Raw genomic sequence first — 23,021 nt, forward strand, 5'->3', positions numbered from 1 at the left:
CAAAGATATCAAAGGAAAGCCTAGGAGGCCAGGCAGTGTGTGGTGGGGTTATAGCCCCTACAAGCAGCCCCTCCCAGGGTGATGCATGAAACTGTGTCCCAGATGGAGATTTAGGATTTAATGTTTGCCTTGCTGGCTGCAGATTTGCTTTGTTCCCAACCTTCCTTTCTATGCCCCTATTTTTCCCTTTTGAAATGGGAATGATTACCCTGTGCTATTGTAACTTAAAAGTATATAAATTGTTTTGTTTGTTTGTTTTTATAGAGGTTCACATCTCAAGAGTTTGCCTACAGTCTTCAGAGACTTTGAACTTGAACTTTAGAGTAAAAGTGGAATTGTTAAGACTATGGAACCTCTTAGACCTCTTGGAGATGAACTGAATACATTTTGCATTGTGAGACAGACATGAGCTTTTGAGGATCAAGGGTGTAATGTTATGATTGGAATCTTAAATATTCCACAAAGACTCATGTGTCAAAAACTTGGTCCCCAATGTAGCAGTGTTCAAGGAATGGAGTGTTTGGGAGGTGATTGGATCATGAGGGCTTTAACCTCATGAATGGATTAATCTACTTATAGATTCACAGTTTAACAGATTTTGGAGACGTTTGTTAAGTAAGTGAACTCTGTCTTTGCTTCCTGGCCACCATGAGGAGAGTAGCTTTGCTTGGCCAAGTGCTCACCACTGTGATATTCTGCCTCACCACAGGTCCAAAATGATGGCACTGAGTGACCACGAACTGAAACCTCTGAAGCCATGAGCCAAAATAAATCTTTTGTTCTTTTAAGTTGTTTATATCAGGTATTTTGTTACAGTGACAAAAAGCCAACTAACACAGTTCGTACTTTTTAAAAAAAAGCCAGTTTGTCTATTTAGAGCTCAAATTATAAACATTTTAAGTTGATTAACAAATACAATAAAAATTTAAATTAAATTAAATTTTTAAATTTAATTTAAAAAATTAAAAATTACATTGAATTCAGTTGAATTGGACATTCTCTAAGTCTTTCCAGCTTTTTCACAAGGCTTTAAAGATGCCATAAAGAAATGTACTTGGAATCAGAAATACCTGATTTTAAACCCTGACTCTGACAAGTCTTCAAGAAGGTCAGTTTCACATCTTCAAAATAGAAAGGATGATTCACATCACACACGAAGCCAATGGGCACCTCAGGGAAAGAAATGTGCCTGGTCCAGGGAATGCCCCAGGTACTTGTGATTTGGACCAGGCAGGATGTTGTTCCCATTCCATCTGAGGCTGAGAATAATAGAAGATGAACAATTATCCCGGTCTGGTTCTTACATGTTCACAGGCTCATGAAGAAGCTTGAAATAGTTTTCTAAATGAGGTTTGGGAATTCTTTGTGGATTTCAATTACCCATTCTATTGCTGGACTTCATTAGGACACATAATTGAAAACTGACTCTTTATAATAAAGGACAACAGGAATCTGCAGCTCCAGGGCAGTTGGTTAGGTGTTACTCATTTTCCATTTTGTACCAACCCCCTATAGTCACCCCTCAAATACACAACCTCAGAAGCTGGGGAGAAAGAACCAAAATTATTCCTTTTTGGTATTTCCTGTGATCTCAGCCTGTGTGGTAGATTCTGTTCCATGCCAGATTTTTGTAATACATGGATAAACAATGATAACACGGAAGTCCTTGATAATGGTTTCCTTAAAACACCCATTCTCGGTGGAAGACAATGTTGCTACCAAGAAGCTGGAAACTGGTTCTTAGGGGGTGAAAAAGATTTTAGATATTACAAATCTTGTGGCCCATCACAGTACGTAAGCAGATTTACAAGTATATTAGTGGCAGTAAAATCTCACGGGGAGAGGATGAGAAGGAAAAAAATCTGAAAATACTTAAATAGCGCCACCTTTGAGAGAGCACAGAGGACACTGGACCGGTTTTGACTCCGGGAAGAGAGCAGAGGAGAGCTACTCTAGGTGCTCCGTTCTCTGAAATGGAAATGTGGATGGTTTCGGTTCAGCATAATGGTGACAAAAGAGGAGGGTTCTGAAGATAGGTGGCTTGGTTTGAGATTTAATTCAATCAGGTAGAGTTGTGTCATCTTGAGCTAGTTAAATGACATCTCTGTGCCTCTTTTTTTTTTTTTTATCCGTAAAATGATTATTGCAATAACTAATACTTATCAAAATTAAAGAGTGGAAGTCACACTGCCTTTGTAAAAGAGCTCTGATGTCATTTTATCCACATTCCCTAGGTGACAAAATCCAGACTAAATATAGAAAACAAGAAGAAATAGACTATAGATAGAACAGGTATAATATATGTTCCCATGACATGAAGAGCTCATGTTTGCTCTTCTATTTTGACGTTAAAAATTTTAAATTACACAAATAATGCATATACACACACTCCCTTTTGTCCTTCCTCCACTTCCAGCCCTACCATTAAGAGGCAAACATTTAAAAAGTCCTGAGACCAAGCTGGAATCCCTTGAGTTCACCCCCACTGTAACGCTGTGGTCCAAATGACTGAAATCTTCTCTGAATGACAGACAACCTCACTGGCCTCAGGTAGTCTATCTGCCTGTTCAATGGAATAAAGGAGACACTTTGTTTAGGTAACAGGGGTTGCAAGACAATGGCCCCTGCTGGGAATGGCATGTTCCCTCCTGGGGGTGACCTTAGATCTTAGAGTTAGGCTGAGAAGAGGAAGCAATGCCTCGCGCTCCTGCAGAGATCTGGAAAACAGAGCTGTAGTGTGCTCCACATGGCCTTAATTATGACCAATTATGACCTGAAAGAGTTTCTGAGAGAGAAAAAGAGGAAATAATATACATACAAACTATATATAAATATATATATATATTTCCTTTTCTTATCTAAAAGCAAAAAAATAAGTGCTCTAAATATTTTGGTGTAATCCACTAAGCAGTACTTACTGCTGTTAATATGCCAATAACAATGTTATCTTTCAGTGCTTATGGCAAGATCTGTCAGCTGCTGTCACAGAGTCAGGTGGAGCTGCTCTCTTTTGGCAGCTGAGGCCTAGACAGGTAGAGGAACTTGACCTCTCATTTTCTCCCTCATGGTTCAGAAAACACCATCAAGCCTTGTTTTAGGCGCTCTGTTGGTGCCTTCAAGAGTTTATAATTTCCCGTAACTCACAAGGAGAGGCACCAGAGTTAAAAGTCACATTTTTATTTTGCTAACTTGAAATCGAGGGAGAAGGCTGACCTCTAAACCAGAGAGGAAATGCTGCACAGTTCTGGGTTTTCCATGGAAATTGAAAGAAAAAAAAGAATGACTCTTTAAATCTGTTGCTATTCCAGATGAACTCTTGGGGTACAAATGGAAGAGAGAAAGCTACGCATTTGTGGAACCCCACAGAGGAGGAGGGCCCAGCTGCCAGGCACTTCCTTCATTTTCCAGCTCTCCTTGTCCTGTCCTAGCCCTTGGTGTAACCTCTGCCACACAGCAGCGCAGGACTTGTACGACCCTTGTCTGTTTCCAGCAGACCATGAACAAATTGTCTTATTCCTTGTAGGCAAAGTGTTTTATTGATATTTTCCTCCAGTACCTGGAGTATTTAGTCAAAAAATCTACTTTAATTTGAATGAATGAACAAATGGAGGAAGGAGCAGATGGATGGGTTCTCCTGAGCATATAAGCATAGGGTCACAGATTTCACATACAGGACAAAAATCACACAAATCTGTATACATATTCCTATAATACACTCGGTGAGGGGTGTTCTCATCACCAAAGCCCTCCCTTCTCTGGTTCAGCCATCTCTTGTGGCCAGCTTTTCCATCTCCACTCCTCCTCCAAGCCCATTCATTAGCCCACTCCTCCCACCACTCCAAATCTACCCCCTCATCTGACATAGGTAAAGGACTGAGAAGCATCTGCAATGTGCCTAGAAGATCAGGAAGCTTCCAAAAATCCTGGCTTTTTGACTCAGTATGGCTCTAGAAGAGACTTTATTCAGCCTATCTTGTATATAAAGTGTGACTTCTTTGGGGGAATTTTAACCAAAATAGGCTCCTAATAGATCCAGATGGCATTAAGATGTGAAGACTGCTGAACTCCCTGAAGTTCAGGCCCTAACAGGTCTGAAAGAAGCAGAGAAGAACCCACTTCATAGTGTCTTTGATGTCCCAGACATTCTTCCAGATGTTTAGATGAGATAGCTCACCTAATCACCATGAGAATGAGGACTTCCACATGGGTTCTATTAGTCTCATTTTGTAAAAGAGGAAGCCGAGGCTGAGAATGGAAGAAACTTGCCCAAGTCTATCAGCTAAGAATGAGTACTGCAGCTTAGGAGGAAGGAAGCAACCCAAAGCTGGGGCCCTCAGGCCTGTGTTATTGCCCTCTCCTATCCATATTCCTTCACTGGGTGTTTACTTGATTTCTATTATATACACAAAATACTGTCCTGTATAATGTGTATTAGAATAGGAAGAATTACAAATGAATATACCATTATTAGATATCTGAAGTAAATGCCCTAAAAGCAAATTTCCTGAAAGTCAGGACAGAAGAGCTCCTTCCTGAAGAAGAACAGAACTCTGAGATAGGTCTTGAGTGTTATCTTCCTAGGAGGAGATGATGCTGCTGGGGAGAAAGAAGTTTTTCTTCTACCTTTTTAGGTGCATTCTTGGGGGCCTGCACATTAAACTGGCAAAGGACAGATTTTATGCATGTACATACAATGTAGATGAGAGTTTATAGTTACTCAAGGAAGCGGTAAGAATTTGGGGCTTAAATACCATTTTAATGTGGAAGAAGGGCACTTAGAGGAGAATGAACGACTTTCAGAAAAAATAAACGAGCCTTTAGAAACATAGGGATTAGATGGTGAAACTCCAAGATGTCCCATTTTGGCCCACTGAGAACTTTGAACTAAAGGACATGGATACTAAAGGCCCCAGAAGGAAGGTACCTCTCACAGTTTTCAAGTCTCCTATTTCCCTCCCCTTTTTCTTCCCTGAAGCAAGTCATAGTAACTATTATTCTTCTTCCTCAAATTGGGTCATAGAAACGGAAAGCAGGATACAAAACCTAGAAAGTTCACTCTCTCCCTTCTCCATTGAAGATTCTCATTCTAGAGGGTTCCTGCCCACAACCCCGGAAGGACGGAATACATCTGTGAGGCCGAGAAGAACCTGCAAAGACAGGACTTGCTGCATTCTCCGTTTGGTCTACTACGTTAGATCACCCACTTTTGTTCAATCACATTTCTAGACAACCATCCGTTCCCCCTGTCACTCCCAGCACTGGGAATGAGCCCAGGGCCCCATGCATACCAGGCAAGTGCACACCACTGAGACACATCCCCAGCCCTTAGCTGTCCATTCCTCATTGAACTTATGCATAAAAACAGAGTTTCCCTGGACTTTTATTTCCGAAACCTCCTGTATCGTGTAAAATTCGATTACATAAGTTTGTCATACTTTACTCTTGTTGACCTGTCTTTTATTATAGAAGTGAAGACCTTCGAAAGAGTGAGAAGGTTTTGGAGAGTTTGGTAATCAGAGTCAAGTTCCCCATTTACTCCTTGAGAGGGCAACTTGGTTCTAAAGTGAAGTTTGTTTTGTTGCATTTAAGGAAGTTCAGGGGGAAAAGAGTATATTCTCAAATGCTTTCAACTTAGAAATGTAGGGATCAGAGCACGATACTCCAAGGGATGGCATTTTGGCCTACTGAGTACTTTGAGCTGAAAGACATGGATACTAACAGCCCCAGAAGGAAGGTATCTCTTTACTCTACAATGTATATTCTAGGCCCTTCAATGCAGAGAAAGGCAATAATGTCCAAATACTTACTAATGTCTTGTGAAAAATATTCCAGGACATTCTTATCTCATGTGAAGCAGGATGCTTTGGCAGGGCACTTGAGACTCTGGCATTTGGAGATATGAGAGAGCCAATGATTACATTTATTGGTCTCCCTTCTACTTCTGTCACTTTCCCCGACCCCTGCCATTATCATCCTGCTCAGCTTTCCTCTAGTCACAGATCAGAGATGAATTCAGGTCAGGATTAGAGTGGCAAATGACGATTGGCATATTACTTGATTTTTACATTAATGATCTAAAGGTTTTTAGAGTTTTTTTGTTTTTGTTTTTGTTTTTAGGTCATTAAATAGGAGTAAGTGTTAAATGTCTCTCTCATTACAAATATTCATGCACCTACCTTCAACACCATAGGGGGATGTCTCTGGGTCTTCCTGAGGTTCTGACATGTAATGTAACATGTAACATGTCTAGAAAGAGCAACAGGGACATTTGAAATAAAATTCTTCAAGGGCTGCATATAAGCCTCATAACCTGGAGAGACTTACCAAATGCAAACAGGCAACTAATATCAGAATGAATCTCTGGGTTCTCATCTCCAGAAGCTGTGGTCTTGGTCTGCAAATCTCAGGCTTCAAAGTGGAGAGATGCATTTGCTGAGAAGAAACACAGGTTTAGATATTGCTCTTGGAAAATGAGGGCAGAAACACATCAAAAGGGGACCCCTGGAGTGAGAAGCATTAAAGATGAGTTTTTTCTGGAACTGTAAAAGTCTGGAATTTTGATACATTTCACTGACACCCAGTGAGCCCTTAGGGTATGGAAGCAGTATTCTTTACATGTTTTTAGTATCTTGGCTTCATTTGGAGAAAAAATGGTGTAATTATTGCATCAAAACATTTTTTGATTTAATAAATTCCAAGTAACCAGCCTAGTAAAAGTCTTAAAATTATAAACATTATTATTGGTAATTTTTTTCATGATTTATGAACTCCTTTTCACAGCTATTTCATTTGAAAATAATAACATCAGTTTGGTATATCCACTGACAACTTGCAAATTGGCAAGTCTAGAGAAACAGGTTAGCGAATGCTTGAAAATGAGTTTTGCAAATTTATCTTTCTCCCAGTGCTGGTCTTTAAACATGAATTTGTAATAAAATTCTTTCTTGCAATAGTACAAAGTGATGAAAATGAAGATATTTTATAGTAAAATGAAAAATTTAAATGGGATAAAAATACACAGTATGACCAGGAACAGTCATTGCTAACTAAACTCTGGGATATATTTGTGGAAATTGAAAGGAAGTCCTGTCTTTAGGATGAACCTAATGACAGGTTCAGGAAATACTACCCCAAAAGATGGTACCATGGCAGCTGAGAAAATGGCAGAGGTTGAAAAGTCTCCTACACCGTCCCCACACCCTCCTTCTTTGAAGCAGGTTATAAAACCTAGAAGATCACTCTCCGACCTCCTTCCCTTCTGCTCTGAAGACTGTCATGTGTCATGCTTTATGCCCAAGGGAGGAATCGTCTCAGAGGATGCCAATCTGGCTTTGCCAAGTTTCCCCTAGTTTAGTACCCTTAGAGCATACTCTTTTGACTTCCATACTTTTTGACCTCCTTCTGCACGATTGTTCATAAAAATACAAGGTTCCTCTTTTCTTTGAGTCTTCATTATTGAAATTCGCACTCTTTTCTCTTGTAAATCTGTCTTTTGTTACAGGGGTCCCAGCTATGAACCTGTGATGGGTCAGAAGAGATCCTGCTTTTTTTTCTGTAGCAAGACTTCAGAGCATATAGCCTGGGCAAGGCTGGGTTTCAGCTCCCACAACCTTTTCACTGACACAACCTGCTCAACATTTTGTGTCTGCCCTGCAGGATGATATTAAAATATGCTGTCATTCATTTTAACAGCACACACACACACACACACACACACACACTCCTGCCTACACACAGACCATCTTTGAAAAGACACACAAGGACATTGGTGACATTGGTTGCCTCTTGGAGAGAGAACTGGGGGAGGGGAGTGGAAAGGAGTCCATCTCCTTGGAAATCCTTTGGTGTTTTTTGAATTAATTATTGCAAGTGTACTTTATTTTCGAAAATAAAACAAAATAAGCAGTTTAAAAGATTTTTTATTTTGCAGTAGAAAAATAAATCAAATAACACACCTGAGTCTTAAAAAGCAAAGTCTTCTGTGAAGAATGACGAGAGTGTTTTGACTGTTGTAGAATCAGGAAAGGTTTTTCAAGGGAAGTGGCATTGTGTGACAGTGTCCGGGCCCTGAATAGGATTGGTGAATAGACACTGAGGGCCTGAAGGAGGCATTTCAAGAGGAGAGAAAATGGTGAGTGCAAAGGCCAGAGGTCAGCAAGGGGACCCACTGAGAGCTCAGTAGGCCTATTTAGCTGCATAGTGGGTCTGCACAGAAGGGTAGAGGGGATAGTCAGTAGGAGTCTAGAGCCCTAATGTGGAAGGCCTTGGTTTCTGGGCTTAGGCATTTAAAGTTTGCACAGTAGATTTAAAAAATAAAATACTTTTAGCTGGAAATGACATCACGTCTCTTCTGTGCATTATAGTTTTAGGGAAAAAGGAAACTTTAGAAAATAATAGTGCTTCCTAGTTAAGCGAATTCAGTTATCTGAGGCTGTAGTCTTCAAAAAACCTTTTTATTTATTTATTTATTTATTTATTTTGGCGGTGCTGGGGATTGAACCCAGGGCCTTGTGCTTGCCAGGCAAGCACTCTACCAACTGAGCTATCTCCCAGCCCCAAAAAACCTTTTTATTTTCTAATTTTCTACACTAAGTAGAAATCTAAGAGTTGTTAATTCAATGTTTATAATTGACTTCTGAATGTAAGAAGTAAAAAGTTTTAATCCTAACTCTGACAAAAAGAAAAACTCAAATATAAATTTTTGAGCTTAAGGAAACTCCAAAGTAAAAACTGGGTGGGGAACACACTTAATAATGACCAAAAAAGTTGAAACTAGAAAATAAGATATTTTGGATTACAGCTTAGGATGTGATTGATTTTGGTGCAAAGAAAATAAACTCCAAATTCTAAGATTACATATTTCTGCACTGCAGAAGTTACTCTCTCTTTTAAAACCTTTAAACATATTAATTTAAAATTTTGTGTGCATAAATGCTTTTCATAGGTTATTATTAGAAAATGAACTATGGGTATCATATAAAGATTCTGGAGGAATAGAAAATGTATTTAAATTAAAATGAGAAGCTTAAATTGGATAGATGTGAATGAAATGCTTCATAGAAGGTATCCATAGAAACTACTTAAAATAAAAAGAAATGTTAATTCTCTTTGTAAATTGATCTTCCAGAATCAAAATGAGCTTGGGATATTTAGTGTAGGTGGGAATACTCTTTGGCCTTATCTACATGAAACACACTAATTGACAATTATAATTTTTTGGCCATGGTCTCAGCTGATAGTCGCAACTAATTTGTGGCTGTATAGATGATGGGCGTTAGCTAATAAAATAGCTAAGATACACTGGTCCAACTTGTTGATCTAATCAGGCGTGTGATTATAAGATCACAGCTGTACTGTCCCAAACTTTCAGCAGTTCCTTGACAACACAAGAAATTAAATTTTAGCTACCAGCCTTTTATAATCATAAAGCAATTTAGGGACAGCATTAAAATAATTTGTTAAAAAAAATTTCCTTTGCATACTTCCTCCCTAAAATTTCCATTTTCCATTTGCTTCCCAGGCTCATGCATAAGCAGATGTGTTTTACACAGCTGCCGTCAAAACTGTTAGAAATTCAGTGTTCTCCTTCTGTTTATATATAAGGTAAATCTTTTCTGGTTGGTGCATATCCTCAATTTTCCTTTGTAATGATCATATGTGGTGTCCTGAGCTGATGATCATATCAGAAAATGCCATCTATTCATTATTACTAATGGTAATTGCTAATTGTAGTTTTCTTTCCCCCAGTCCTCCCATTATTGGTGGTTCTCTAATGAATAACTTTTGATGTCAACCATTTCATATTTCAGCTGATGCATTCTTGATCTGCTGTTTATAATGGTCTAAGACATGCTCAGATATTCTGGCATCTAGACATTGTTTATTTTCTTAAGAATTATAAAAGGATTGAACCTACTAACATTTCCCATTTTAGAAATCAAACTAAAATATTTGAAAATGTTTATTCTAAGATACTAATCAACTCAATAGATACTAACATGAATTTTTATGAGAAAACTATACCATCCCAAACAAAAAAAAAATTTTAGTTAAAAGAGAGGCATTGTTTAACTTTTTGCAAATCTCTTTTATGCTTGTGTCCATGGAAGACAACTGAATTCTCATAAGTACTTCTGCATTGAATCTATTGCAGTACCTCACTTCACATTTTCTGGAGAACAGAGTAAGAAAGGCAAGAGCATCTTAGTTCTATTGTGAAAATAGTTTTGTCCTGAAAGGGAACTGGGACTCTCTTGGGGCTTCAACCATGTTTTGAAAACTCACTGGTGCACATCATGGTAAATGTGTACAATTATCACATGGCTATAGGATAAAGTGGTTTAGTTTGCAGTCCTGGAAGACACCCTCACAGGATGATGTTTTTTACTTTTTGGTTTTATTTTTTTCTGCTCAAAGAAATTGATGACAGTGACAGTTTATTGTCAAATGGTTCCTATTTTGCTTTCTCTGCGCATCAGGAAATACTGAGAATTAAGTTTCGAATTTAATAGCATTAATATTACCTCTTCTAATTAGAATGGAAGCAGTTTAGAACTGGAAATGCTACTATATCATCTGGTGAAATCTGAGACAGGGACCATAATAGTATGCAAAGAACTTTTAGGTGAGATAACTTCAGGTCTTACACAGTCAAGATGTTAAATAATGTGGGGTAGGGTAGCAACCAAATTGTTTCCTTTTAAAAACATTTTTTTCCATTTGGTTATATTGAGTAGACAGTTTCAGCTTCAGTATACCCTAACTAACTTGTAGTGTCTTTGACCTACTTATGTATTTTCCATTTTAATATAAGTTAAACTAATCTCTGAGTCTTAGGCAGACAGGAATATTGAGCTAAAATTTAATGACATTGTTTTCTCATGATATTAACTTTCATTATCATCATCTATATAGAGCAAATCATTTTGGTTTTTAATTTAATAAGTTTTCATTTTAAAATGTGTTATTTTGTTTTGAAAAGCACACTGATTTAATGAAAGTAGTTACATAGTATAAATGGTGTGAGGACATGGCAGAAATAATGAAGTGAGTGATGGAAGTTTGAGGAAAAATAAGTTAATTCCCAAATTTTTAGGTAGGCAAATTGAGGAATATGGAAAATTGATTTGCTGATAGCCACATTGAGAGACTTAAACTCTGACCTCTTTACTCTCAGTTTTCCTTGTACCACATAATGCTAATGTCAAAGAGCTAGTCTTGCCCCTGAAGCCAAACAGACCCTGCTGTAAACCCAGCACCTTTCTAGGCTTAGCTGTGTATGCTTGGGCAAGCTGCTTAACTCTAATCATCCACCATTTCTTCATTTTATAATGACATAATACCTATTTCATCTACTTAATATTTTGTCTACATTAAATGAGATAGTATTTTAAAGGGTTTAAAATGGCTCCTGGTGCTCAATAGGCATAGCTATTTTTATTAGCTGGAATTACTTTTGGTGAACTACAGAGCATTTGGAGCAAAAGGATCTTTCTAGCCAAGGCTTGGCTCCAGTGTGTGAGAACTGCATCTGCCACTTGGATTCTTCCTTAATTAAAGGCTGGAAACCATTGCATTTCTTTGGAGGAGCCTAACACGTCTCTGGTTGCAGCGAAGGGAGGTAAAAAGTGTTAACTAGGAAAGTTATGGAGCCAAGGTTAAAATAGCTGAGGAAGAATTCTGGCCGCTGGTGTCTGTGATGCAAAACCAAGGGTGTTTGCCTTTGTGAGCCCAGGAATACTTCTGGTGAGCCTTGTTTGTTGTGGAAACTGACTCCATCAAAGTGGGGAGAATTAAAACGATCCATCAGAATAATAGTCAAGGCTGTATACGAACTCCCCAGACAGAGCCTTGAACCTGAAGACTCCCACTGAGGACAGAGGAGACAGCTGACAGCAGCTGAGAAGAAAAGAAAAGCCTCTCTCAGAGGCAGACAAGTGCAGCTGGGAGATAAAGACCCAGGGTGGGAAAACTAGAGGAGGGTTCTGCTTTGGGGAGGTGCTATGGTGACATGGAATGCTTGTGTTCTTTAGGATTCTTGCAACACCGAAGTTGCAGCTCTGGAGTAGGTGTCAGTTTTGAGAGTGAAGTGACTAGCATTAGAGCACTTGGGGGTGGGGGAAACTGCACTGGAGATCCTGTGATAATTGCACTAATTGCACCAGAGCTTTGGAAGGCATGATGTTGTGCCTCGCTCCATTTTACTTTCCAAATGTTGAAAAATTCTCATTCTGATTATGTAGCATTAAGGGTCCCTCGGTGACTGGCATTATTTTGATTTGTTTACTTTTTTACCCTCAGCATGAGGATTGGTTAAACTTTGCTATTGTATCAAGAAGGAAATAACCTTGACACCCAACTGCTGCTAAGTTAGGACGCCTAACTTGAACATCCAAGGAACAATAAAATAGAAGGATTAGATAAGATCTAAAGAAGTCTGGGTTTATATATTTTAGAGATGTGCTGACTGAGTTCCAGAGACAGGAAGCAATTTGCTCAATATTACCTCCTCAAGTTGTCTGTCTTTTACAACACCTTCCCCATTGTCATGGAAAGAACCCAAAGCCAAACCAAACCAAAACAAAAAACAGACTGGTAGCTTAGAATACATGAGATAGTTTGACCTTTTGGGTGTTTGTAATTTGAAATGCTATAGGGATAACACTTTTTTTGTTTGTTTGTTTGTTTGTTTGTTTTTTGAAAATAATGATTCCACTTTTCCCTTTTTTGTTTTGTTTGTTTTCCTTTGTGTGTCTTGGCTTTTTTTTTTATTTACTTACTTTTTATCTCTGTCCCTCCCACAGTACACTTCCATAGGACTCTCCAGGACAGGTTGATACCAAGTGAGGCCTTTGTAAAGATGACTAAATCACTCAATAGTGTTTCCAATGAGAGAAGTCAATAAGTATAATATTTTATATTGAGTACTTTACAAATCACAAAGCACTTTTAAAATAAATTATATTTTTTAGATTTATATGTGGTGCTGAGAATTGAACTCAGTGCCTCATACATGCTAGGCAAGTGCTCTACCACTAAGCCACAACCCCAGCCCACAAAGCACTTTTTCATTTCTTCTTGCATTCACCCTGCACAGTCCTAAGAGGAAGGCAGTAGAATTATTATTCATTTTATGGAGGCATTAAGTGAGAGAGCTAGCCCAGCCACTTGTCTCAGGTCACAGTGCCCTGGGGCAATCTGAGTAAAGATCAACTTGGGACTTCAGCTCCTGGGGACAGTTAGGGGCAGCAGCTCCCAATGGTAGGAGAGATTAAAACTTGTGGGGAAGCTAGTGGATTCTCCAGGACACATCCTGTGAGCCCTCCACTTGGTGAAGGTTTCAGGCAATTCTGCAAAAAGGCAGAGGGAGGAGATGGGGAGTGTAGAGGAATGCTCAGACAGTGTGGGGGAGGAGAAGGCAGACTGGTAGTCTTGCATTGAAAAAGAATCAGCAAAAGCTCTGAACTGGAGCTTGCAGACTTCAGAGATGAAATCCCAGAGAGAAGTCCCTTCTTTTCCTTTTTGGGGACTCCAGGCAACTGGAAATGTTTGACTCTGTATTACTTTTTAAAAAATCTGCCTCCCAGGACCACCTCTGCTGAGGAATGGTGAGAAGTTTGGGCTCACTTTGTTTCCAGACTCTGGGTTCCATGCAGTCTGGAGGTGAGGGAGCGCTGCTGGCTTCCTGCAGAGAAGCCTGGGGAAGGCCTGGGAAAGTTGACCTTTGCATCAAAGCCATCCTGGGAGGGGGAGCTGTTTGTCAGCCTTTCTCCTCCCAGCCCAGGCTCTACTCTAACTAATTTCCTGCCCAGGCCCTAACCTAGATCCCACCCCACCTCTAGGTCTCTCCTTTCCCAAATAATCCCTGAAGTGGGGAATTCAGGAAAGGATGCTGGGCCCTCTGGATTTTTGTTTGCCTTTGGAAACCACTTATGGAGTCAGAATTGGGGCCCACAAATGTTGACCCTTCAGGAATGCCCACCCCCCTCCAGTGGAGTTACCAAATGAGGCCAATTCATTCTGTGGAATGTAGCAGCCCGGGCAATGATGATTGATACTGACAGCGAAGCTTTCATGTTGCAATATCCCCGGCCACCGACTGTGAGGCAAAGAGAAAGAACTCTCTGGAATTCACAACATTCCCCCTCCAATTAATCCCCAGCCTCCCCGCTGTGTGTGAATGGGTTGTGCTGGGGATTCGTAGCTCTGATGCTGGGGATTTGCTGATTCCTTTGAGCCCCCTGAGGAGAGGTGATACGAGAGCAAATAATCAGCATGCAGCGCGGAAGGGATGCGATGAATTGGCTCGGCTGGGCCTGGCTTTACTATTTGTACACTTTTAGGCACCTCGGAAACTGGGTTTGCAGACAAAAACCTGTGGTGAGGGGCCCTCAGACCCCCACCCCCGAACGACTGAAGGCTGGGATTGTCGCCGCCTCTCCCACTAGTTTAAGATGGGAGCCCTGTCTCAGAAAGAGGGGCGGGGACTGTCCCAGACGAAGAAGTGACTGTAGCCCCGTCTTCTCCCGACAGCCGGCGTCCGGGTCACCTCTTCCCCTCCTCAGTCACACGCTCACCCAGACTGACGACAGTCTCCATTCGAGTGTTGCACTGGAGTGAACTGCAGTTTCCAGTCTGCCTCCACTGCCTCAAAAAAGACTTTATTTTCCACCCATAGTCATAGCTCCTGCTTCGCCTCAAATACATGTTGGCTTTGTGTTCTCAAAGCACTTGTGCCAGTTGCTGGAAGTGGGCTTTGCCTGCTTGTCCTACAGTTCCTGCCACAGTGCCTGACTAAACTCCAGTAATATTACTGGGCACTTATGGTGTGCCAGACACTGAGACTTTATACCCGTTGCCACATTTAATTCTCACAGCCAGCTCTGAAGTAGGAGTCTGTATCAGCTTTATTTTTTAGCGAGGATAAAGAGGCTTAGGAACCAGAGTAGGGTCACAGACCAGAAATGGTAACTAGGAAGTAGATGGAGTCAGATTCCTTCTCCACACCCCTGGTTCCCACCTTTTGCCTTCCTGCAGGTTTATGGCTTATGAGGGGAATGTCTGCCCCTGTATGGGGACCCTCAATACCCCTGCACTCAGCAGCCAGGGTGTCTCCCTAAGAAACACCCCCACAGGTCACTATCCTGCTTAAAACCCTTCAAATGTTCCTCATAGCACTTAGAAGAAAATCCAAACTCAGCTCAGCACACAAGCCTTTTTATGACCAGACATCTGGAAAGAATTAAATAAAGATGGAAGTGATAATCCTAGTAACCTTATGGAGGAGATTCCTGGATAAGCTGTGACAACTCCCAGGCTGTGATAGGCTCCCAGGCCCCTGAGTCACCTTTGAGCCTGGCTCCCAAGGGCAGAAGAGTATATAGGCTTAGGACCACTTTCTGGACCCCCAACAACATTAACAGGCATAGCAGAAGAATACCTCCTCTCTGAAAATGGTGCTTTTTATAATGAAATGAAATATGAAAATCATTAAATCTAATCCAAGTTTCAAGTAGTCATCTATTTAAGGTGGATACCTGTGTGTTTAGTTACCTAAGAAAAACTTATTTTAAGAACATAGGTAAGGCCTGGTGAGGTGATGCACGCCTGTAATCCCAGCAGCTTGGGAGACTGAGGTAGGAGGATCTCAAGTTCAAAACCAGCTTCAGCAACAATGGGGTGCTAAGCAACTCAGGAGACCCTGTCTCTAAATAAAACACAAAAACTAGGGCTGGGGATGTGGCTCAGTGGTCAAGTGCTCCTGAGTTCAATCCCTGGTATTCCTTCCCCCGCCCTCCCCCCATAAAATAAAGAATATAGGTCAATCATCTCTAAGCATATTTAGAAGTACTTTTACAATATTTTTTACTTTCTGGAGCACCACTCACATTTTCTGCGTGATCTCTCATTGAAATTTCACCCAAATAATTTTTGTGTCATTTTAAAAGATTTAGAAACATGGAGAGCTACCTGTCTAGTGATCCTTCGTCTCTATTTAAAGCAGTGCTCTTATTCTGTTACACATGATGGTGTCCCAGCTGATGGAGTTTATACCCTCATTCAGTCTATCTTTTCTTCCTGTAACCTGGAGCGAATGGAACTCACCGTTCTCTCCCTTTCCTTGGCAAGGAACCTCCACTCTTGGTCTTCCATCAGGTGTCAGGTGACTTACTTATATAAACCACAAACAGAAGATTCTGCCTGTCTTTGCTACTTTCCTTTTTCCTTCCTTCCTTCCTCCCTCTCTCCCTCCCTCTTATCTTCCCTCGCTCCCTCCTGTCCTTCTTCCTTCCCAGGCAGTGGTTTTCAAACTTTAAGGGAAATCTTAAAACCTCAAATAGAAAACATATGAACAATGGGATAATAAAACCTTTCTCTTCTTTGTAGGGAAACTGGAAGCAACTTTATGGAATCTGCAAATCCCTCTGTGAAAAACCATTGTTGAAATGGATTCATTTCCTCTTTGGGGAGACTGGGCAGGAGAAATCTTTAATTTCTATGAGCTGGCTGTTTATCTAAAGAAGGAAATAAGATCAGGACAGGATTGCTATGGGACTGCATTTCAGAGTTAACATTGGAGAGCCAGAGAGCTTATGCAGGTTGTATCTTGAAGAGAATCACATTTCCTCTATTGATTAGAAAATACCAAATACCCAATATTTTACAAATATATGTATTTTGTTTTTCTTTTCTTTTTGTACTGATGATTGAATCCAGGGGTGCTTAATCACTGAGCCACAACTTTGTCCCTTTTTTATATTTTATTTAGATGGAGGGTCTCACTAAGTTGCTTGGGGCCTCACTAAGTTCCTGAGGCTGGCTTTGAACTCATGATCCTCCTGCCTCAGCCTTGTGAGCCACTGGGATTATAGGCATACAATACCATGCCAGCTATATATTTCATTTTTAAAGAAGTCAATATTATGTGGTTTAAATGATACTCACATTTTATTCAGAAATTGTTTATTCAGAAATTTAAAATTAATTGCAGCTGTCCTTTTAGCAGATGCAGGACTGGAAGAGTAAGCAATGTAACTTTTCTGAACCTCAAATTCTTCACCTATTAGTTGAATATAAAATCTTCCTCAGAGGTTTGTTGTGAAGCTTAAACACACATAACATGCAAAATATCTAGTACCTGGCAATATTTGTCACATAGTAGGCAGGTAACATAAGGCAAATAGTTACTATGATTAGACATTAGTCTACTTTTGGTGACAAAGATGGGCAGATATGGCCTCCAGTCTGCAAATGCTGTTGAGAGTTCTGGCTGATATTGAAATGGGGGATGGCACATGTTGAAGTGAAATGGATTTTGTAATCTGTGGTCATACTTTGGATGACTTCTCAGAAATTCAAGTCTCTTATGTACCTAAGGATATGAAAAAGCCAAACATTCTGGCACCTGGCCTAACGGCCTAGATTCTTTTAGGTCAATATCATTTGTCCTCTTTGTTCATGTTTAGTAGAAGTTAGGTCATTTCTACACTGCTTCATCATGGGCACTCCTCCCTGAGTTTGCAGAGCACAGGACACAGAGGACAAACGTAACCATGATAATATTTATGGTAATGAGCGACTGCACATTTGAAATTGAGATTCACTTATTTTTTCATTTGTTCAGTAAATATTTGCTGAGTTCTGTGTAGTGGAAACATATACCCTTAGTGCACTGGTAGACCAACAAGACAAATTTCTGCCCTGATGAAAGGTCAGACAATACATAAATGCAGAAATCAGTTAATTACAGATTGTTCTAAGTGTAATGATGAAAGTACCCACAGTGTCATGTTAGAGACTTATAGGGAACCTGTTTTACACACATCAGTAGCTAAGGATGGCATCCCACAGGAAGTGTTTTGGATGAAAGCCGGAAGCCCAAAGAGGGGTCAAGAGGAGCTCTCCAGGCAGAGCAATAGGGTAGATGAGAAAGAGCTCAGAAAGCTTTCAGAACCTCTAGAAAGCCCGCAGGACTGAGCACAGTGAAGAAAAGCAAGGAGGAAGAAGGCAGAGCCAGATCACTCAGGCCTCTGTAACCACAATGAGGTATTCAAAAATAATGTCTAAGCCTTTGGGAAACCAGTAAGGGCTTTGAAGTGGGGGAGTAATATGGACTGGTTTACTTTTTCAGAAAGATCACTGAAGAGAGAATGAATGGGAAGAGACTGAGAGGGGGCAGTGGGATAGCCACGAGGTAGCATAAATGAAAATGGATGGTGACTTAGAACAGAGAGGACTGGAGAGACTCAGGATGCATTTTGGAGGTAGAGCTAATAGGACTTGCTGGTAGGTAGATTGGGGAGAAAAAAAAAAGAAAGGAGAACTCTCTGTGTCTGGCCTTAGCAACTGTATGAGTGGGTGTAATCGTTCTCAGAGAAGGGGAAGACTGTAATATGATCAGATGAGAAATGGGTATAGAGGGAATCAGATGTTCCATTTTGGGAATGTTTAAGTTTGAAGTGCTCTCAAGACAGTGATATGCTGAGAGGACAGCTGGATTATGGAGGCAAGTCTAGAACTCAAAGAGGGCTAAGTCAGTGATAGAAACTTGAAAGTCTACAGAGAATAGTTTGTATCTGAATCCAGAAGAATGAGTACAGAGAGGGGAAGAAGAAACGAAAACCAGGATCTTTGGGGTTTTCAAAATCAAGAGGATTCTAGAGGAAAAGAAACTGGCAAAGGAAGTCAGAGAGCCACAATCATGAGGTGAGAAGAAAATCCAAGCAATGACTATGGGGATATTTTTAAAAATCAACCACCAAACAAATCCTGGGAGAGGTAAGTGCTATAGGAATGAAGGAGTAATCAACTGTGTCAAAGGCTGCTGAGAATCCATTTGTAACCCCCAAACCTCCTTAATGATAGTCAACAACACCAATGAGGGAAGGCTAATCTAAGCAGTCTCTGAAGGCTCGATGGGCAATTTATTTAACATTTCTGAGTCTCAGTTTCTTCATTTGTAAGATAAGGACAATGCATACACTTCAGTCATTTGTAAATATTGGAGAAGATACACACCACAGAAATGGGGACACCTGTGTATACATGCTTAGGGTTGATATAGAGCGGACAGTCACATATTGCACAAAAGGGGTTTGATCAATGGTAGTACACTGGGGAGAGCTCAGCAAGACCTATTCTTCGTCTCTGTATCTTCAAGGATTAGGTTCCTTTCCTCCAGGAATCGGGTGGGCCCCTTTGAACGAAGGTTTCATAACCTACTTCAGGGAAGGTCAGCTAGGTTTTATGTCCTGCTGCAGAAGAGAAGTGTAACAAGAAGCTGAGTGATTTTCCTCCTTCTGTTGTTCTCTCTAATGCCAAGGGGTCCTATTTTGGGGTAGTGTGTCTGGAACCCCATCATCATCAACATCTTGATAAAAGACCAACAAAGTGAAATAGGAGATTTTAGCAGGTGAAAATTGTCGCCTTATTGTGGTTACATCTACAACTGACTCTTAGGAAAGAGCTGTAGCCAATCTTTATGGTCAGCAGCAGCATCCTAGGTCTCTGCTTGTCCAGGAGTCACGGCTAATTTCAGAAACTTTCCCCCTAATTCACTGGCTACTTTCACAGCTTTCAGCAGATGTGGGGTCGGTGATTTATTACATCACCAGATTCCTTTATGTGTGGCAGATGAGGTGGAGGTGGGGACACCAAGCCAAAGCAAAATCCTGGCTTTCTTCAGAGGCCCTCTTCAACCCTTTCTACTGCATGTTGAGATTGCCACCAGCAACTCAGGGAATTTCATCTTTAGGTTTGCATTCTCAGTAAGTGATACCTTCTTCCCATCACGATTTCTGGGTCAATTGAGCCCAACTGAATCACTTGTCTCAAAGGAATGCCACTGGTTCTGATAGAAAACCCCAGGAATGTAGATCCATAGCTTGCTGGAACTAGTCTTGCTTTCATTTTGGTTTTACTGGTGGGGAATAGTGGAGAATAGGGACTTTAAAAAAAAAAAAATATGATGAATTGCATTTAGAAGAAGGGTTTCCCATTTGTTTCTCAACTTAGGTAAGTAATTTGGTATCTAGTCCAACAGCTCTTACACTTTTTGTGTTTCCCTATTTTTAGTGGCATAACTTGAAAGGATTAAAAGACTCCTGTAACAGTCACTACTGATCAGTCTAAACTATGGAAACTAATACTGTCTCATGCTTTAAATTGGTTTCAGTATTCCCGTGGTCTCTCGGCAACACTTTTGCTGTTGACAGAATATTCATCACCCTGAGAACTCTTTCCCGTAAACACAGAAGATGATGTTCTGAAGTGATCCAGGAAAGCACCTGCTTGATTCTGACCTAATCCCTTCCTGTGAGTTTAGCTCTGCCCCACACCTTGTTGTACAACCCATTGAGGCAGGCAGGAATTGCTGAATAGAATGACTTTAGTGATGTCCAATGTATTGGACATATTGACCAATAATTAGAAGTATACCTAAGTTTTTGATACATGTGCATGCTGTTCTGGAAAAACAGTTCAAGATCACTCTGACTTTCACTGTTCTCTCTTGTTTTCCTCTTTTTCACATAACTGTCTTCAACTTCTGCCTTTACTAAGAATAGTGTATCCATAGTATGTGTGTGTGCGTGTGTGTGTGTGTGTGTGTGTGTGTGTGTGTGTGTGTTAATGTTTTCTCTTCTAGGATAACAACTTTCCTCTGGGTCAAATGAGTTCACAAAATAAAACCTCTCTCTCTCTCTTTCTTTCTTATTTATTTACTTTACAAAATAATGATATCTAAACACAACTCTGGTCCTCAGTAAAAGAATTCAGTTTTGAGAAATTGCATTAATGAAAAAAATGAGTTTGGTTCTCATGATTCTCAATTGCTCTGCAATTGTGTGGTGTTGATCTGAATTCCAGTTCCTTCCAGATCATGATACCTTCCTGTGAAGACAAGTAATACGCAGAGTAGATATAGAGCACAGGGCTTAGTTTGTGTTAATTTCCTTTTCTGTGTGGCCCTCCCCTCTCCTGGGTACCTCTCTGTCTCTGGTGGTACCACTCCTGAAGGACTTCAGCTGAAGGACTTTGATTAGGTTTAAAGGATGGAAGAATTAGAAGTGAAAGCCAATCACCAAAAGTCATAGGTTGACTTTTTGAAATGGTAAAAAGATGCATATTAACTGTCTTCATATCCCTCCTTTTATACCCCAAGATTATTTTTTTCCCCAAGTAGATGTTGGTAAATTCATTTTCCTCTTGACTCGAATTTTCCTGAACCTAGACAGCAGGATGGAGGAAGAAAGAGAGTAAAGTTGGGAAAGTGGGGGACTTTGGAACTGGTTATCCTTGCTATCAAGTGCGACTGTTACCTGATCTCATGGGACTTTCTTATGAGACCATAAAAACAACTGCTACTCAAGTTAGACCTGCCAGAGGAGGAATGAAGTAGAATTTATCTACTGCTTGTATTCCTTATTGGCAAATGTTTGCTCCTAGGTCATTAATCCTTTTACACTTCTGAGTTGTATATATCATCCATCAGCATTGACTGGGGCAAGAGGCAAGATGTGTGTTGTGTGAGTGTGTGTAAAATACTGTTAGGTTTGCCTACATAACATTAATCAGAAACCAGCCAGTGTTTGTCAGTGCAGAAGCTATGCTACTCTAAAAGCTGTGACCATAACAGAAACAGGTGAGGCCAAGAGAATCCAAAGAAGCCATGGTGGAAAAAGACACAGGCCACCCCTTGCGCTGTGCATATCTGCTCAGGAGTTTGCCTGATATCTGGCAGTCATATTACTATAAAAGACCTCTAGTGTGTGTGCATGTGAAGAACTGTCACTTTATTCTCAAAAGGGGAGACCCAGTCAATCAGAGTTCCCTTCAAGGTAGTGACTAGCTATAATCTCTGAAAAGGCTTAAATCAAGAATGTATGGCACAATGGTGCATGCCTATAATCCCAGCAGCTCAGGAGGCTGAGGCAGGAGGATGATCAAGTGTGTTGCTAGCAGCTCTGCCTACTGGGATGATTTCCCTGTACCACTGTCCTCTAGAAAGACACCCAATTGGTGTTGTAATGACAACTGCCCATTTAAAAAAATCAGTGCCAACATAATTAATTATGCCAATGCATCTGTGACCCAAACCTAAGTTCTATCTGACTAAGATGGTTGTAGAGAAACCCCTATGCAATGTATAAGCTTGTGTTTTAGAAGAAGCATTGGTGTGATAGGAGTAGATGGTTTGGGAGTCTGAGCTACCAGTTTATGAAATTTACTTGTGTCTTCTTGAATGATTGGAGCCCAATCCCTAATGTGCCATTTCCAAAAAGATAAATTGTTCTGCTCAAACTTATGATGCAGTGAATTAAATACTATCCAGCACATGATGGACAGCTTTGTTAGCTAGTCCATGATGTCAGTACCGTTCCTCCCAGGGTCCAGTAGAATGCTGGGCATTTGTTTTCAAACAGAAAGTTGTTCTTGGCTATGAAAACCTTAGGATTGTTCTCAAGCTGTAGGTGATGGTGTAGCAACTCTTCATTTGGGACTTGCCTGGTCCTCTACCCTACATCCCACCTGCCACTCATCCCTTTGATATACAGCCAGAGTGAGAGGGCAGATGGGTCCACAACCTTGACTTGCTGCCACCCCTTCTCTTTTCCTGGGTTTTATGTGATAATTGGTAGCCTTCTAAGTCACTTGATGAGGAGATCGAAGCAATATTCCTAAGTGTAGTGTATGCTATCTCCCAAATCCAAAGAAGCCAACTTAATGCTTAGAGGTACAAACTTTTATCAGGGTTAGAGGATGCAAGATACCATTTGTTCTTAGATGTGTTGTCCAATAGACCACTGCATTTAGATTTAAAAGGCCATTCCTTTAAAAAATTTAAAGGAATATATATGTATACATACATACATTTCATATATATACATACATATATAAAAGTATGTATACATGTCTACACAGACATATGTACACACATGCCTTTGCTTTTCAACTTCACTGTTGTACTAGGATCTTTCTTTCCTTCCTTCCTTCCTTCCTTCCTTCCTTCCTTCCTTCCTTCC

Source organism: Sciurus vulgaris (genome assembly GCF_902686455.1).
Source record: "Sciurus vulgaris genome assembly, chromosome: 1".
In the NCBI taxonomy this organism is placed as follows: Eukaryota; Metazoa; Chordata; class Mammalia; order Rodentia; family Sciuridae; genus Sciurus; species Sciurus vulgaris.